Source organism: Podarcis raffonei, chromosome 16 (genome assembly GCF_027172205.1).
Source record: "Podarcis raffonei isolate rPodRaf1 chromosome 16, rPodRaf1.pri, whole genome shotgun sequence".
Taxonomy (NCBI): Eukaryota; Metazoa; Chordata; class Lepidosauria; order Squamata; family Lacertidae; genus Podarcis; species Podarcis raffonei.
In genome coordinates this window covers 13,774,669-13,793,231 of record NC_070617.1, presented here as the reverse complement: position 1 = coordinate 13,793,231, position 18,563 = coordinate 13,774,669, and the positions used below count along the sequence as shown (strand labels likewise).

General features: G+C 46.5%; 1 protein-coding gene across 4 annotated transcripts in view; it reads right to left on the bottom strand.

Annotated features, from left to right (window-relative positions):
• Positions 1–17,876, bottom strand: part of GAL3ST3 (galactose-3-O-sulfotransferase 3) — a 30,395-nt gene extending 12,519 nt beyond the window's left edge. Inside the window, exon 1 of one of the 4 annotated variants that reach the window (XM_053368417.1) lies at positions 17,776–17,876. The gene's annotated coding sequence lies outside the window, so the exon portion shown is untranslated. Of the gene's footprint in view, positions 1–17,018; positions 17,107–17,775 lie in introns of those variants that run through there. The other 3 variants (XM_053368418.1, XM_053368420.1, XM_053368419.1) reach the window with 3 other exon arrangements.
• Between the last annotated feature and the right edge of the window lie 687 nt (positions 17,877–18,563).

Genomic DNA, 18,563 nt, shown 5'->3' with positions numbered 1-18,563 from the left:
GGTTGCCACATTTCAGAGCACCCAGGCAGAAGGAGCTTAGAATTTTTGTTTTTCAAATCTTTGGATGCAGTCCCCTGGCTACTTGGGAGTACATTCTCCGTCTCAGCCAGGCTCGTTTCTTTGAGACCACTTATTATCTACAGTGGGTCCGAAAGACCTGCGAGGCCCGGGTTCAAATCCTACCTCTGCCAGGGGCTTTGTGCAAGTCACCCACCCTCTCTCAGCCTCAACTCCTGGAAAATGGGGAGGCGGTGTCCTTGTGAATCCCAAATAAAGCAAGGGCTTTAAAAAAGCAGCTAGCAAGTTTGAAAAAATCATTATTGCTAGCATTATTAATAGCCACCACTGCAACCATCCAACTAGTCTGCCTTTTAGGCGGCAGCTGGACTTGCCCATTCAGGTGGAAACAAGGAGGACTGGCTACCTGCCTAGTCCCAAGAAGTATCCATTACCTGCCGTCCACCGGCTCCTCCGTGCCAGGTTACCTGGGCTCAGATTACTGTCAATGATTACACAGGACAAGGTTCCAGCAAAGGTGACCTGGTTTTAGAATGCGCTGCAAAAGCCCGTTCACAGTCGTCGCCCCGGGCCTCTCAGAGAGGCTGGAGGAAGGTGACAGCAAATTGGGAGGGCCCAATGCCCATAGATCGCCTCTAACCACTGCATACCACTCCCCTTCTACACTGGAACATAAAGGCTACAGCAGGAGTGGGGAACCCTGATTATAGGCTGTGCTGACGGGCTGATGGGAGACGGAGTCCAGCCAAGTTTGTAGAGCTACAGGTCCCCCCCCCCCCGAACTACAGGAATGCTCCTAAACCTCAGTTAATAGCTATTACTCCACTCCTCCCTTCCAGATAGTGGAGTCCGTCACCACCTGCCAGAGGTGGATTGAAAAACGAGACACGTATCCCACCCCACTGCTTTAGGAAACTTGTCAGAACTCGTTTTTCTCCCACGGCCTCAAAAAGACCCAGGTGTCCTGGCCCCCAGGCCCATATCCTTGCCAAAAACTTACCGGACCCTCATTCTCCTCCCAAGGCCTTGTGGAATCCAGATATCTGACTTAGAAGAGCTACATGAAAGGTCCCACCATCTCCCCCTGTAGGGATCAGACATTTGCCTACAGGGAAATCTCTAACCGGTTTGCATATATCCTAACAGAAAGGGAATCGTTATGACAACTGCTATGCACATTACTCATTCAAAACCAAAGAATACTACTGAAAATTTAATAATAATAATTCCGCATTTTAAGTGACATGACCAAGCAACAAAATACACCCTTAAAAGACGTCCTTTTAATTGTGCATTTATGAGCATTTGTGCTCATGATGGTATCAGGGCACTATCAGTGCGGTTTTGCACATGCCAAAGTTTGGGGTAAACATACTTGCTTGATTTCTAGTTGGTGCATGCATGTCCAAGTGCCTTCTGCTGAAATCCTGTAACATTTTATATTACAGTGATACTTCGGGTTACAGACGCTTCAGGTTACAGACTCCGCTAACCCAGAAATAGTACCTCGGGTTAAGAACTTTGCTTCGGGATGAGAACAGAAATCGTGCCACGGTGGCAGTGGGAAGGCTCCATTAGCTAAAATGGTACCTCAGGTTAAGAACAGTTTCAGGTTAAGAACGGACCTCCAGAACGAATTAAGTTCTTAACCTGAGGTACCACTGTATACATGTTCCTGTTTATTTCTTTGTCCCTCTTTTTGCGCTATAGGGCAAGGGGGGCCCCTCCAGGAGGCAATGGTGTAATAGCCTTGAGTAAGCATCACAGAGGGACGCGGGTGGCGCTGTGGTCTAAACCACTGAGCTTCTTGGGCTTGCCAATCAGAAGGTCGGCGGTTCGAATCCCTGCGACAGGGTGAGCTCCCATTGCTCGGTCCCTGCTCCTGCCAACCTAGCAGTTCGAAAGCACGTCAAAGTGCAAGTAGATAAATAGGTACTGCTCCGGCGGGAAGGTAAATGGCGTTTCTGTGTGCTGCTCTGGATTCGCCAGAAGTGGCTCAGTCATGCTAGCCACATGACCCGGAAAAACTGTCTGCGGACAAACGTCGACTCCCTCGGCCAGTAAAGCAAGATGAGCGCCGCAACCCCAAAGTCGTTCGCGACTGGACTTAACTGCCAGGGGTCCTTTACTTTTTTAAGCATCACAGAACCACTAACGCGGTGGAACTGCGTGTGGGTGGTCCAGTTAGAAATCCACCAATGATGCACTATTCCAGGGGTCAGCAAACTTTTTCAGCAAGGTGCCAATCCACTGTCCCTCAGACATTGTGGGGGGCTGAACTATTATTTTTTTGGGGGGAGAATGAACGAATTCCTATGCCCCACAAATAACCCAGAGATACATTTTAAAAAGGACACATTCTACTCATGTAAAAACACACAGATTCCCGGACCATCTGCAGGCCAGATTTAGAAGGCGATTGGGCCGGATCCTGCTCCCAGGCCTTAGTTTGCCTACCCATGCACTATTACTTCATCAGTGACATGTTGCAGACGACACCCTCCAAAGACGACAAACCCCAATCCGGAGGGCCCCCAAAACACAGCATCAAAATACAGCAGGGTTTGATGATTTGGCTAAGCAGGTTTCCCTAACCCAGGCTCATGGGGTGGTGGTTTTGTTTTCTGCTCCAGACAAACCATGAGTTGCAACCCAGGTTTGCTGTACGCCTGGAAGAGAGGAGACCGAGAGGAGATATGATAGCCCTCTTCAAATATCTCAAGAGCTGTCACATGGAAGAGGGAGCAAGCTTCTTTCCTCCTGCTCTGGAGTGTAGGGCTTGAACCAATGGCTTCAAGTTACAAGAAAGGAGATTCTGAGTAAGAGCTGTTCAATATTCCATACTTCTTTCACTTGGCGGTGAGTCCTGGAGGACTTGCTCCCTGCCGTGACGGAGCTACAGAAACGGAGGCTGCTGAAGAGGTCAGAGACCCAGGTCACTGAGTCTGGGCTTCCACAGCCACCAGCTACCATGAACTACCATTGGCAGGACTGGCAACAGCAGCAGCAGATATGTTCCATGCTTACAATAATGTTTTATTCTCTTGCTAATTATGCTGTTTTAAATGTGCATGTTATATTTGTTTTCTCTTCAAAGGTTTAAAGGCTCCCCCCCCCCCCGTTAACTCTGCTGCGATAAATGTGCATTCTGTAGCTGACCTCCATTACAACGCTTTCTTTTGAAACCTTTAAGACAATATTTTAGCTTCCTGTTAATTATGTTGCTTTGAATGTTGACTTCATATTTGACTTTCTTCAGTCATGTTTCATTCTGGATTGTTTCATTTGATGTTTCAATGTCGGCTGTAAATTGCTTTGAGCTCTCCCTCCCCCTTAAAAATATAAAATGTATTGATTATTTTAATTGGGAATACAAAAAGGGGAGGTGTGAGGAGGTCAAGGAGACAAGCTAACGAATTTAAAGGTATAAAAAATGGATTTGTTTTTAACTCTTTTTTATTTATCTGTCTTTTTTGTATTTTGTATTTTTATTCTTATTTTTTCTTTTTTATGAATTTTTGTGTTTTTGTTTTTTATATCTTTTTCTTTTGCTATGTTTCTCTTTGTATTTTTTAAACTTATGTTTTTGTAAAATTTCAGTAAATATTATATATATATATATATATATATATATATATATATATATATATATATATATATATAATGTAGGGCAGGCAGAAATCCCACAGGTACAGCTTTGCCTGTCAGATCTTCTTCCTACCAGCAAAATGCTGCAACCCGTCCAGTTGCTGTTGAAACAATGCTGACCCCTGCCAAGGAAACAAGACCTATCCTACGTGATTTTGAGTCTGTAGCATTGCAATTTTCCAAAACGAAGACAATTCCCCCCCTCCAACCCCCTGGGAACAGAAAGGATTTGGGTTGTCGAGAGAGCACCAGGATTTTGCTTTACCCTTTCCTTCTTCTGCATGCTCCCAGCTCTTGGGAACAAGAATGAATTATCTATCTTTAGAACCCGCTTTGCCCCCTTGAACCGCTTCTCACAGGAAATGAATATATATATATATATATATATATATATATATATATATATATATATGAGAATGAATGATGCAACGTTCTTATTGTTTCCAGCATGGGTGAGACATCATCCCCAACTGCTGGCCACAGGGAGGCATAATTGCCTTCATTCTATAGCGACTGTTTTTTGCTTACTTCATTCAAACAACATGCATGGATCCCCGCAAGCCACAATTAAGAGGGCAGCAATGAAGACCTGACCTTCTCGTAGCGGGGAAAGGAACGGTTTCAGAGCTCAGGGTGACTTGGGAGCCCTTTCTCCAGCAAGAAGGCGGAAAAGCACTCTTGGCATGGTCAGGGGCACTCCTTTAACCAGAACTTAGACTGAAGCACTGGGGCGGTGGAGGAGGGGACGGACAGATTCCAGAGCCACTCTCTGGGGCACATAATAATACTATCTCTTTAGGCTCATCCAGGCTTTGTATGGCTGTTGCGTTTGCTTCAGGGAACACCATAAAAAGTAGGATCCCAGAGGGCTGCAGTCAGGTACAGCTCTCGCTCTCTCCCTACCCCAAACTCACATGCCGTCATGCACCCCTGCATGGTTGTCCTTCGTTCTCACTCCACCCCTCTCAATCCGTTCTTCTGTAGCAAATGTCAGGCCAGCTGGGGCTAAACCCTGCGGAAGATGTGAAATCTTGCTATGTTTTCCATCGGTGGTGAGGAAACCTCTGGCCCGGCTGAGTTGGGCTCCCCTCCACCTCAAATGCCACCTTAGGGCTCACTGAGCACCATCCCTGTCCTGAGGGGAGGAGAGAACTGGCTTTCAGAAAGCCCCACCCTAACCATTGCAACTTTGCCATATTATGATAGGGGAAACCTGTGGCCACCCAGATGTTGCCACAGTACAACTCCCATCATCCCTGGTGTTATGTACTGAAGTTCTCACCCTGGGCCAGCAGGGGGATACTGTAGATAGTTTTCACTCAGGTCCACATATGCAAATAAGGGATTGAAAGTGACATTCAATGATTGGATAGTTACAGAAAGTGGTTACTGTTGCGTTGTAGTGGAGCTCTATATAAGCAGGCTGGCTGAACCCTTCAGTTCAGTTCTGTTCTGGCCTGTGAATAAACAAGAGCTGTTTGAAGAATCGCTGTGTCATCTGATATGTTCACCCACAACTTAACTCCTGAGCATTGGCCAGGCTGACGTAGGAAGGGCAAGAGGGAGAGAGCTGCTCAAAGAAGGCCTTGGAGAGAACCTAAGAAGATTAAGCAGAGCGCAGCCGCTGGATCAGGCCAATGGCCCATCACAGTCTTCTCATAGTGGCCAACAAGATGCCTCAAGGCAGGTCCCAAATGCAAGAGACCTTTCCTCCCCACTTGCGATGCCCAGCAACCGATATAAAGAAACCAGAGAGCGAAGGAACTTGTCTCCCTGTTCACTTTTGGATCTGGGCCTTCCCACCACCAGCATGCGGCCCCCAAGACATTATGACACTCAAGGCAATGCCAACTTGGTGCCCTCCAGCTGCTTTGGACTAAAGCTCTGGAGGGGCAACAGGGTGGCGATGGCCGCTCAATGTAAAGGGCCGCTCAAACAGAAGCAGACCCCTGATCAATGTTCAAAACTCTGATATCTAAGATAGGCACCAAATGACTCCTTAAACCAAGGTTGCAATCACAAAACGAACTAGGTTTATCCAGCCCATCTTATATAAGTTTCCTGGGCATTCAGAACAACACAACATCTTCCTATTACTGCAGGACAAGAGCCCAGAAGTCACATATTTAGTCACCAGATTTTGCACTGCCATGATATATACTCGACAAAGAATGGTCTATGCTACAATTCAATCCTAAACTGAAGGCCCATATTGTTAGATCCGCACTTCTGAAACCCACCCCATATAGCTGTGTTAACCGATCTTTTAATTTTCCTTATAAAATTTTACTCACCCATTATCTATGCTTAATTAAGTATTCTGTTTATATGTTTAAATCTATGTTTCGTTCTTGCTCCTATTTATTTAATAATTATTAGATTCATACTGTTATGCTATTTGGTATTTAGATGTTTTGCTTATGCTGGTCTATGACCGTAATAAACTACTTGAACTTGAACTTGAACACAAAAATGGAATGTCTAGTTGCCATTTGGGGGCAAGGGGGCTCTAAAATCTTACTTTTCAAATGATGGACTGACTGTGATTGATTCTCATTTAAACATCTGGCTAGTTCAGAGGTCAACCTTCAGCTAGGTTAAGAGTTTTGAGAACTTAAAGAAGAAAAGTCCCTTGATCCAAGGACAGTCCACATATATATTGGCCTCTTCCAACCTCTTTTAATAGCGACTGCTCCTGCTCTGGCTACACAGAAAAAGTGTTTGGGTTCCTGAAATTCATTCTGATTGTGAAGATAAAATATAACTGATACAATACTACAGGACGGGGTACTAGTGTGTGAAGACAGTCTAGATCCAATAATCCTCAGGTGGCAGAGACGTCAGGTGCCATCCTGGTGCCCAGGCATCATCACTTGGTTGCGAGTGGCCGAAAGCCAGGTGCAAAATGCACCTGGCTAATTTCGAACACTGCCCCTGATCCATCCCGTTCCCCTGCTAATGGTAGGTGACCCAAAGCTAGAATGGTTTGAAGACCTCCGGAGGAGAGGAGCCCACCTGCCCTCCTAGCTCTCTAGGCCATCGGCTCCACTGGCAATGGACATTTCTCCTGGAACACAAGATGCAGACCTACCCTTTGGACCAACATCAAGGAACATGCCTTTGTCATCATTGATGGGGCAGCCCTTTGGGTATCTGAGGAGGGCTATCTTGTCCCCGTCTCCGCCTTCCGTTCAGCATGCTGAACACACCCGGCTCCTTCACACCTCCCTCAAGGGACGGCCTTTCCATGCCCATCTCCACATTCACTGCCCTCCTCTGAACCTGGTCCAATATGTCTACGTTCTTTGGAAAGTGCAACACCACAACCTGCCACAGTTTGGTCCTTTGTTCCCTTTATGTTTTGCTTCCTTTGGTTCCGCTGCGGCTTCCTTTGGTTTTGCCCTTCTCCAAAAAAGACAACAATTATTATTTCTAAAAGAAAATAATAATGCTTGATCCCTCCCCTCCCCACCTCCAAGCACAGTCAGAGATGCAAAAGAGAGAAGGGCTGAACAACTGAGGAGGTGCATAGCCAGAGAGAGCTCTGCCAAAATTCTCAGGCTGGGAAGAAGGGAGGGGGCCAAAGAGGTATTTTGCATGCAAAGGAGTCAGCGGCAGTGCTGTTGGCTCCAGCTCAACCCAAAATCTGAAGATGACTTCCTGACTAGGCCTTTAAATATACCTGTCATTGTGTTTTTGGCATTTTGAAGTGCTAATTAAAGGTGCTGGACTCCTGCAGAACATCCATTAAGCTGAAGGAATCGGTTGTCTTTAAAAAAAAGAAAAAAAAAGTTTGATAGCAGGCATGAAAATACAGTGGTACCTCGGGTTACATACGCTTCAGGTTACAGACTCTTCTAACCCAGAAATAGTGCTTCAGGTTAAGAACTTTGCTTCAGGATGAGAACAGAAATCATGCTTCACCGGCGTGGCAGCAGCAGGAGGCCCCATTAGCTAAAGTGGTGCTTCAGGTTAAGAACAGTTTCAGGTTAAGAACAGATCTCCGGAACGAATTAAGTACTTAACCCGAGGTACCACTGTAAACTGCAAAAAATAAAAAGTGCTCAACTCTTAAAAGACACCCCCAGGAAAGTAATCAGGTTGGGACACAGCACGGGGCCTTCTTGAGGTTGGTGCCTTGATCGTTTAACTAACAATGCCATGTACACCCACCTCAAACACACTAATGCCTGACTCCACTGCTGAGGGTGTTATTTATATCTCAGCCATGGAGTGGAATGAAAGGAAGGAAAAATCACGAAGGAAGAGTATACACGAGTAGCCAACCGTTGCAGGAAGAAGGTCAGGCGGGCCACAACTCAGAATAAGCTCCGGCTTGCCAGAGAGGTTAAAAATGATAATAGAGGTTTCTTTGGCTATGTTTGAAGCAAGAAGAACAAGCAAGTCCCTTGCACGGAGAAATGCTATTGGGTGACAGAGAGAATGCAGAACTGCTCAACACCTACTATGCCTCTGTCTTCACCCAAAAGGAAAACAATCCCCAACCTGGAGATAATAGAATAAATAATGCAAAGAGGGAACTGCAACACAAGATGGGAAAATAAGTGGCAAGGGAACTTTAAATGAATTCGAATCTCCAGGGCCTGATGAGCTGCACCCAAGGGTACTAAAGAAGCTTGCGGATGTAATCTCAGAGTCTCTGTCTCTAATCTTTGAGATTTCTTGGAGAACAGGTGAGGTCCCTGCAGACTGTAGGCGGGCAAATGTTCTTCCCATCTTCAAAAAGGGGGGAGAAGAAGACCTAGGTAACTACCAACTGGTGAGCTTGATATTAATACCAGGAGAGATTCTAGAACAGATAATTCAACAGTCAATCTGTGAGCGCTTAGAAAAGGATGCTGTGATTACTAAGACCCAGCATGGGTTTCTCAAAAACAAGTCATGCCAGACAAATCTCATTTCGTCTTTTCATAGAGTTACAAGCTTGGTCGATCAGGGGAATGCTGTGGACATAGTGCATCTTGATTTCAGTAAGGCTTTTGACAAAGTCCCCCGTTATATTCTTGCAGAGAAGCTAGTAAAATGTGGGTTGCATGAGGTAACTGTTAGGTGGATTTGTAGCTAGTTGACTGACCAAGCCCAAAAAATGCTCACTAACAGTTCCTCGCTATCCTGGGAAAAAGGGACAACTAGAGTGCCAAAGGATTCTGTCCTGAGCCTGTTTTTGTTCCACATCTTTGGAAATGACCTTTGAGGAAGGTATTGAAGGAACACTAATTTCCAAAAGACACCAAATGGAGAGGGGTAGCCAATGCCACTGAAGACAGAATTGGGATTCAAGATGACCTTAACAGATTGGAGAACTGGGCCAAAACATTTCAATAGGGACAAATGTAAGGTTTTACACCTAGGCAGGAATAACCAGATGCACAAACATAAGATGGGGACACCTGGCTTGCCAGTAGTACATGTGGAAAGGATCTGGGGGTCTTAGTAGGTCACATGATTAACATGAGTCAACAGTGTGATGCAGCAGCAAAAACAGCTAATGCTATCCTAGGCTGCATCAAAAGAAATATAGTGTCCCAGTCAAGGGGGGTAATAGTCTTGCTCTGTTCTGCCTTGGTCAAACCACAGCTGGAATACTGCGTCCACTTCTAGGCACCACAATTTAAGAAGGAGGTTGACAAGCTGGATGTGTGCAGAGGAGGGCGAGCAAGATGATCAAGGGTCTGGAAACTAAGCCTTATAAGGAACAGTTGGAGGAATTGGGTATGTTTAGCCTGGCAAAGAGGAGACTGAGAGGAGATATGATAGACTATTGCCATGTTCAGATTCAACCACATACCAGAAAATTCAGGTTGCATAATTATAGCTACCTAGGAGGTCCTGCACAACAAACCCACTTCCCCCAAAAAATCAGGCTTTTCGTGATAAGGAAAGTGACAGAACACACACACCAAAAAGTGTGGGTTAATATTTGCTTTGATGCAATGTCATCTAACCTCTCTGCAAACAAATCAGGACGAATGCTCAACAAATACATCACTTGGGAGTGCCCAGTGTTAAACCTTTTTAGAGCATTTGCACCAATTTCTTTGCAGAGAGGTTAAATGACAATAAACATCCATCCTGAATGAATTCTAAATTGCTTGCGGGGTGTTTATATGCCTTCCTATTAAGCTATTGTTCATCCTGCGCTTTTCCTAACTGCAAAAAGTCTGCTCATTTTTTTCTTGAAGTGGATTTGTTGAACTAGGGCACACCTAAATTTCTACTACACACCTGATCCCCTCTGCAAAATACAGAGTCTGGAGGAGCCCTGAGAGTCTGGCATGAAAAAAACCGCAGGTTGTATCCAATGTTAATCCTGCTCAGACACATTGAAATCAATGAGCATTATTAAATTAGGTCCATTATTTTCAATAGGTCTGCTCTGAGTACAACTAAGCTGAATTCAGCGCAAGAGCTCTTTCACACTAGAGGATGTGTGCTGTACCAAGAAGGCACCAGGTTCAATCTGTAACTTCTCCAGTTAAGGGGATCAGGTAGCAGATGATGGGAAGGACCTTTCTCTGTCTGAGATCCCAAAGAGCCTCTGGGAGCAGACAACTTCTCTCCTATGTGCCTACGAATCCAAACTTGAGTCTCTCAGCTGAAGCATACCAGTAAAACCCACAAGAAAGTAGGGTTGCCAACTGTTTCTTCCTGTCAATGTTGAATGGTTTATTTAAATGTAAAGGTTCATCATTGTTCCACCCGATGTGTATGTCTTTAAGGGGCCAGAGCAAGGGCCAGAGTAAGATAACGAGACCCAGCTTTACAGCTGTGAAGCATAGCAGGTGCTGCTGAGTTGTATTTGATTAAGGTGTGTCAGCATTTGGGTGTAGTATATAAGGAGCAGCACCTAGCTCTCCCATTACCCTGGGGGATGGGTTGGTGGTTGGGTCTGGTTTGGTTGTTAATGTATTTAGTGTAAAAGGAGTTTTGTTTTTCTTATTAAAACCTAGTTTAAGTTATTTTTGAGTCCTTTATTTTTTTAATGCATGGTCTCCCCAGCAAGCTCTCTGCGCTACTAAACTGCAAACAGCCAACATCTTTGGTTATGGGCCCAGCTGCTGAGTGGATGACTGCATATTTTTGGACTCTGAGAAAGGTTTGAAAACTCCTTCTCCTGTTAGTGTAGTTCTGTGGGTCTGGAAGAGTTCCAGAATGGTTGACCGGGTTCTTGAAGCTGAGAAGGCTCTGGTCTTCCCACAGCTAACAGATGAGAACTATAGTTTATGGTCTTTTCGGGTGGAGGCGCTTTTGACCTCTAGAGAAGTATGGACCTATGTAACTGATGACCCTCCTGACCCTGTGACTAATGCTTGGTCGAAAGGAGATGCAAAAGCCAGGGCGATAATTAATTTGGCAGTCAGCGACCAGCAAGTAGTCTATATAAGAAATAAGAAAACTGCCCAAGAAATGTGGGACAGTCTTGCAGCAGTGCATGTTAGAAAAGAGTCAGCATCTGCATTGACGTTTTTCAAGCAGTTGTACCAGACGAAGTTGCAGCCTGGTGGTGATTTGGCAGCACACTTGAGACGTCTGGAGGCAATACGCTGCGAATTAATTCGAAGGGACATGGAGATACCTGATATTCAGTATGTTTTTATCATTCTATGTTCCCTTAATGAGGACTTCGATGGTATAGCTAGCCAGATATCTGCCGTTCCACCAGCACAATTAACTGTGGAAGGGGTGACGGCAAGATTAATGGGCGAGTTGGATAGAAGGGAGGCTTGTGCCATAAGCACTCCTATTTCCAGAAGTAATGAGGAACGCCATATGCAAACCTGTGGTGATACAACTGCATTTAAAGCTGCAAAGCGTTGTTGGTTCTGCAATAAACAAGGACATTTTGCAAAGGACTGCAGATCCAAAAGAAAGCAAAGTACTCCCAAGCCTGTTTCTGTTCGTCAGTCATGGTTGTCAGCCCAGCAGCCGACATCGTATAGTAGAGACAGAAACGAGCCGCGAGTTTTCCATGCTAGGACAACAGATCGTAAAAGACTTAAACGTGCCAAGTGGAAGTCTTTTGTTGTGGACTCAGGAGCATCTCAGCATATTTGCAACGATCGAAGCTTGTTTATTTCTTTCGAAGAGGAAACTGGTAATGTACATTTAGCCAATTCACAAGTCTTGCAGTCGCTTGGCAGGGGTACTGTTAAACTTGACTCTTTAAACATTACGATAGCGAACTGCATTTACTGCCCGTCAGTGGACAATTTATTATCAGTAAGGTGCTTTGCTCGTCAAGGCATAACTGTGCGTTTCTTAAAGTCAATGTGTGAGTTTTTCGATGGGAACAAACGTCTATTATATGCCCGGGAATCTGATGGTTTATATAGACTGTATTTTCGCACCTACTCCCAATCGCCTATAAATTGCAGAGCAGCACAGTCAAGCCAGGGGTTGAGGAATGTAAGGCCTCATTCCGGGTGTGTCCATGAGGCACACAGAATTCTGGGACACCTGAATTTTGCTGATGTAATTAAGACAAAGAATATTGTTAATGGCCTCAACTTAAAACCATGTAAATACTTTATGCAATGTCTATCCTGTTGCAAGAATAAGATTAAGGTTGCACGCAAGGGTAGATGCTCAGATAGGAAAGTAACTGAGCCATTTGAGCGTGTACATTGTGATTTAGTTGGGCCACTCCCACCATCATTAGGAGGTTCTAAGTACTGGCTTACTCTGATAGACCAGTATAGTAGATATTGTTGGACTTATGCAATAGCTGAGAAGTCCCAAGCATTTGAGAAGTACAAAGTTTTTTGCAACTGGGTAAAAACGCACTTTAACAAACCAATTAAGAACCTATTTTCTGACCGGGGCGGCGAATTTGTTTCTGAGGATTTTGAGAAATTCCTGGAAGCGCAGGGGACTACTCATGAGTTATCTTGCCCCCGAAGTCCCTGGCAAAATGGGCTTGTTGAAGTTGTGCAGCGTGACCTACAGGCAGGGGTTAAAACGTATCTGCACGATGCTAATCTGCCCAAAGACTTTTGGGCTGAAGCGCTTAATGCGTTTTGTTATGTTAAAAATCACAGTTATCATTCTGGTTTAGATGTCACCCCCTATGAGAAGCTGTTTAAAAAACGCCCTAATCTGAAATACCTACGCATTTGGGGTTCAGATGTAATTATGCATTATCCCGCTAAACAGAAATTGGGTGAACGTAGTGTCCAGGGAAAATTAATGGGCTACCAGCAGGGGGCGTACAGAATTTACATACCAGCAACTGGCAAATTTCATATTACCAGAAGTATGATACAAACTGTAAATTGGAATGGCGTTGCTGTTTTCCAAGATACTAACGGTATAGATAATATTGAGGAAGAAGAGGAAGAAGCAGCAGCAGGAGGAAATGGTGCTTCTGAATTAATGGAAAAAGACAAAAAGTCTGTTGAATCTGATTTGTTTGATGATTTAAAGTCACAGGCACCCGAGGGGAGGTTAGATTCTCTTGAGTTTTCTGATCGTGAGCTTAGCCTACAGGCATCTCTTCAATCTGACAATGATTTACAACCTGAAAGTAGTGGTTCACTTAGTCCCATTAAGTCTGAGGAGTCTGACTCTCCTTCCGGACTGAGACGTTCAGATAGAAAGAGACAGAAGCCACAACGTTTTGCAGATGAACATTTTAATACTGTGTATGCCAATAAGGCAGTTTTTGAGCCAAAAAGCTACAATGATGTTCAGAAATTACCTAAGCAACAAGCTGCAAATTGGTATTAAGCTATGAACTCTGAGATAGCTTCTTTAAAAGAGCATAACACTTGGTCTCTTGTACCACAAACCCCAGATATGAGACTTATTGATTCAAAGTGGGTTTATAGAGTTAAAATGAATGACAAAAATGAAGTTGTAAGGTACAAGGCTAGATAGTTGCTAGGGTTCTCAACAAATTACAGGTGAAGATTATGATTTGTGTTATTCACCAAGCGTAAAATTTGAAACAGTTAAGCTTTTGTTAAAAGATGCATCACAACGTGGACATTCTGTTTTGAAAGACATGTACAAAGTATGCTTTATGTTTTTGTTCCACAATGATGAACCGCAGGGGAAATGTTGAATGGTTTATTTAAATGTAAAGGTTCATCATTGTTCCACCCGATGTGTATGTCTTTAAGGGGCCAGAGCAAGGGCCAGAGTAAGATAACGAGACCCAGCTTTACAGCTGTGAAGCATAGCAGGTGCTGCTGAGTTGTATTTGATTAAGGTGTGTCAGCATTTGGGTGTAGTATATAAGGAGCAGCACCTAGCTCTCCCATTACCCTGGGGGATGGGTTGGTGGTTGGGTCTGGTTTGGTTGTTAATGTATTTAGTGTAAAAGGAGTTTTGTTTTTCTTATTAAAACCTAGTTTAAGTTATTTTTGAGTCCTTTATTTTTTTAATGCATGGTCTCCCCAGCAAGCTCTCTGCGCTACTAAACTGCAAACAGCCAACAGTCAAGACCCCCATGAATTTCACATCTGTGTGACAGGCAGAAACTCACAGGTATAGCTTTCATCTGTTTTATGCCCATGCCAGCAAGATGTGGCAGCACCCATTGAATTATTGCCTGCTCTGCGGTTGTTAAAGGATACAGGGCCACAGCAAAAACAAGAGACACCTGTCCTGTATGGTTTCAAGTCTGTACCACTGCCTGTCCTAAATATAATCCCTGGTCAGAGAAGACAAAGCTGGCAGATCATGGACGCACACAGAGCGTAGAAGATGCTTTGTACTTTCCTAGGTTGAAACACAAATCAAAAACTAAGAATGCTGTGAAGGCATGCTTTCAACAGTGAACAGGGTGATCTGAAGGCCAGTGTTGCTAATTGGATTACTAGCCAGATAAGCCTTGTTGAAGGCATTAAATTCTGCCTCCAAACCCAGTCCCCCAAAGGACATAAATCCTATCATTCGTCTGGCCATTCCAGAACCTACCACAGGCTGCATCTGGGCTTGACACAACTGGACAGTCTTTGCCAACTGGAAATTTTGGACCACAACTCCCATCAGCCCCAACCATTGCACTGAATGGCCACAACTGACTGCAGTCCACTGATTTCAAAGAGTCTGCTCTCTGAGTAGGGCTTCAGTTGACCACAACCCAATCTCTTTCAAGGATCCCTTCCTCCAGACATCCCCACCTTTGGAAACAGGTGCTGCGTCTAAGGCATGCATCAGATTAAGCCTTGGGCAGGCTGCTCATCTGTAATGTCAATTTATACTCCCAGATGGAGGAGGCGGGAAGGGTGTTAAAAACCCTAAAATTCCAGTAAAGGACAGGCTAAGTGCAGGTGTGGCCTGCAGGGGATAGTTTGCAGCTCAATGAAAGAGCACTGGCTCTGCATGCAAAAGGTCCCAGATTCAAGACACCCTGCGGCTTGAAACTTTGGAGAGCTGGTACCAGTCACTGTAAGACAAGACTGAGATAGATGGTTGATCTGACTCAGCAGAAGGCAGCTGACTATGTCCCAGTATCAGGCAAGTCCAAGCCACATCAGACAAACCTGCCCACAACATAGTAAAGTTAGAATCCAACCATCAGTAGCTACACAAGCCAGTTGGGGAAACCTGGAAGAATTCAGGTGGCAGGGGCACCACCTGAGCATCGAAAGACTTGGCATCATCACACACAACAAGGAAGCACTTCCCAATCAGCCTGAAATAATAATCCAGCCACTAGAAATATTAATCCGGCTGCGGGGAATATTAATCTGCCTCTGGCAAAGAGGAGCAACTGACCCAAATGAAGTCCCTTTTGCCTGTGGGATTATGTGGTGCAATTGGTGCGGGGGGGGGGGGATAAAGGATAAAGCTTGTGAATGTGAAGGCACAGGAAGTTCCTGCCTTATTCTGATATAATGATAGGGGCACAGGAAGCTGCCCTAGATAGTCAGATGCTCGGTCCATCTAGGTCAGTACTGTCTCTACACCAACTGGAAGAAGGTCTCCAGGTTTCCAGGCAGGAGTCTCTCCCAGCCCAACTCAAAGATGCTAGGGATTGAATTTGGGGGCTCCAGCGTGCAAATCATGCACACTCCTTTTCCTAAAAGCAAACTGAAGATTCCAGTCCTCATTGTTCTTCATAGAGGGCTAATTTAACTAGGAACATAGGAGGTTGCCATATACTGAGCCAGGCCACTGCGTTTCCCCATCACCTTCCTTACTGCAAAAAGTCCTGTGGGAAGTGGACTAATAGCACCAAATCCACTTCAATTACACAACCTGAACTGGGCAGAATGTCCAGAAAAGTGACTGTATGAACACACCTTGGTATTCAGTGGCATAGTGCCCCAGGGAATGTGCACGCGCGCGCACACACACAGAGTTTAGAAAGCATTTCTTAATGTTTCACTTGAATCCACCTTTTCACAGGATTTGTGTTTCCTATAGAATAGTTAGGGGTGATGGGGGCTGGGAGTCCAGCTAAATCTGGAGGGCTGCTGGTTCCCTTCATAGATATATGTAAATTTTAAAAAATGACCACCAGCAATTAACAAAATGGAACAATTGTAGTGTTACTTATAGACAAGTATACGAGAGGAAAGAAGTAAGTCTGAGCTAGCACAGCAAGAGGAAATCTCTCATCCATCAGGAAATGCAGCTGAGACCAGAGAGCCACTTCAAAACTGGGCAGCAGGTGGACAGAGGGCTTTATCCCTTGTATTAACAAGAGGAACACACTGAAACCAAAGGCCTGGGAATCTCTAAGGCTGAATTTCTCCCCTAGATTCCCCCCCCCCCACACCCCACTGCTAGGTTGGATTTCTCTCGAGAAGCCCCTGGATACTCATGATTTGACACAGAGGTTTCTCAGATTTCTCCAGTGTGGTACAGCCACCTCCATTCTGGCAGCTACAAGCAATTTATGTCTCAGATCGTTCTGTGCCAAAGAGTTATTAACTCCAACTCTGAAACGCCCACCCTTTTAAATAAAAAAGTAAATGCAATGGCATTCAGTCTCCTGACTCCTACAGCAAATTTAAGAAGATGTATCCGGTGCACAGACTGGGAATGGGGGTAGTCAACTAACCCTCCCTCCCTCCCTCCCTCCCTCCCCAGGAGTCAGTAGTGACTTATCTGGGTTCACAGTTTTGGGTTCTTTTCCACCCACCACGCTAAGGGTAGTGAAGTTACCATTTGCACACACAAAAACCACCAATTCACTTGGGCCCATGCATCCGAATCCCGCCCCCCCCCTCGACCAGCCTCACTGCAGCTCCCGTCCAGTTCAATGAGGCACGTTCCCCGGTGGATCGGGCCCTACAGAGCAGGTTCTCTCTCCCCCCCCCTCCTCGCGTCTCCCCCTCCGCCATCCTTCCTGGTCCACCCCAAATCCACCAACTCACCTCTGCCTCTCGGGGCGACAGGGAAGCCTCTGCGCAGGTTTGTGCGTTGAGAAACAGAATCCTAAAAATGTGTCCCCTCCCCCGAACCGCCTCTCAATCCCAGGGAATTCGATTCACAAATCTCTCGCTCCTAACTTATTTTGCAACCGTTGTTGCCCTTCCGAACAGCTTTACAGCTAGGAAGCAATCAGGCTAAAATAGTTTTTATAAAAAATGTAAAAATCAAATCAAGGAAATGAAATCCACAGCGCCCATCTCAAGCATGCTTACTCGAGAGCAAGTCACCTTCCTCTCCAAAGGACCAGATGGCATTTGAAGTATTTGGCTATTTTTTCTAGAGAGGAAGGAGAGGTCCTCCTTTCTGTCCCCTTCTCCCACCCCCACCCCCAACTCCCTGGAGCTTTCCCCTCGGAGGGAAAGATTCTCACACCACCTTGGCTTTCTGCCCGGGTCTCCCTGTTCTCACGTTGAGCCACGCCAATGGAAACGCATTGGGATGCGTGCAGAAAGAAAGGAGGAGAGCGCCATGCCCTCGACCCCCCCACCCCAATAGGAACAACGCCAAAAAGGAGGAGGGGTAAGGAGAAGGGAAAAAGGAAAATCCTTGCATCAAGAAAAGACCCTATGCAATGGCTGGCTGGAGGAGAAAAAAAGGGTTCCGGGACAGCGGGGGCCGGATATAGTGCCCCCCTCCCCACGGAAAAGCCAGCTTCTCCACCAGCCCCCGACTGGAGGACACCCCCCGTTCCCGACGCACCTGTCCCCCTCCCGGCGCCCGCGTCGCCGCGGCTCCCGCTCCGGCGCTCCGCCTTGGGGACTGCCTCGGGGGGGCTCGTCCCCCAGCGCCGCATCGCCCGGCCCGGAGCAGCGGCCAAGCCAGCAGCAGTAGCAGCAGCCCTTCCTGGGAGCCGGGCAGAGGGCGCGTTGCGCGCAGCCTACGAGCCGGCGGCGTCCCGGCGCAGCGCCATGATGCGTCTTGGGGAGGCGGAGGACGGGCGCTCGCTCCCCCGACGGCGGCGGCGGAGGCGCGGGGAGAGGAGGACGCGGCGGCTCTATACAGCCAGAGGGCGCGTGCGGACGATGCGGCTCTATACAGTATACACACACACATACACACACCCTGGCACGTGTCGCCGGGTGGAGTGTGTGGATGGGGGGGGTCGGTTTCCCTAGGCGAAGATCCTGCACGTGCGCGCGCTCCGCGAAGGCGCGTGTTGCGCTTGGCACGCGTGGACGTGCCTGCTGCTGCGCCGCGGGTTGTATCCAACCGAGTTGTGCTCTCAGCAGAGCCGTTGGGATGGCTGGACCGAGGCAGTGGCGTAGCGTGGGTGGCAAGGCAAGTAATTTGCACCCCCTAACCCGTGGATTTGCGCCCCCTAACCCCCAGATGTTGCGCCCGGTGCGGCTGGCCCCCCCTGCACCCCCCACGCTACGCCACTGGACCGAGGTGAGTCGATGGGTATCTACTCGGGAGTTTGGCTAACGTGGGCTACAACCCAGGGTTACGTCTTACGTGTGAATGCCCCCCCCCCGGCAGTCGCTTGG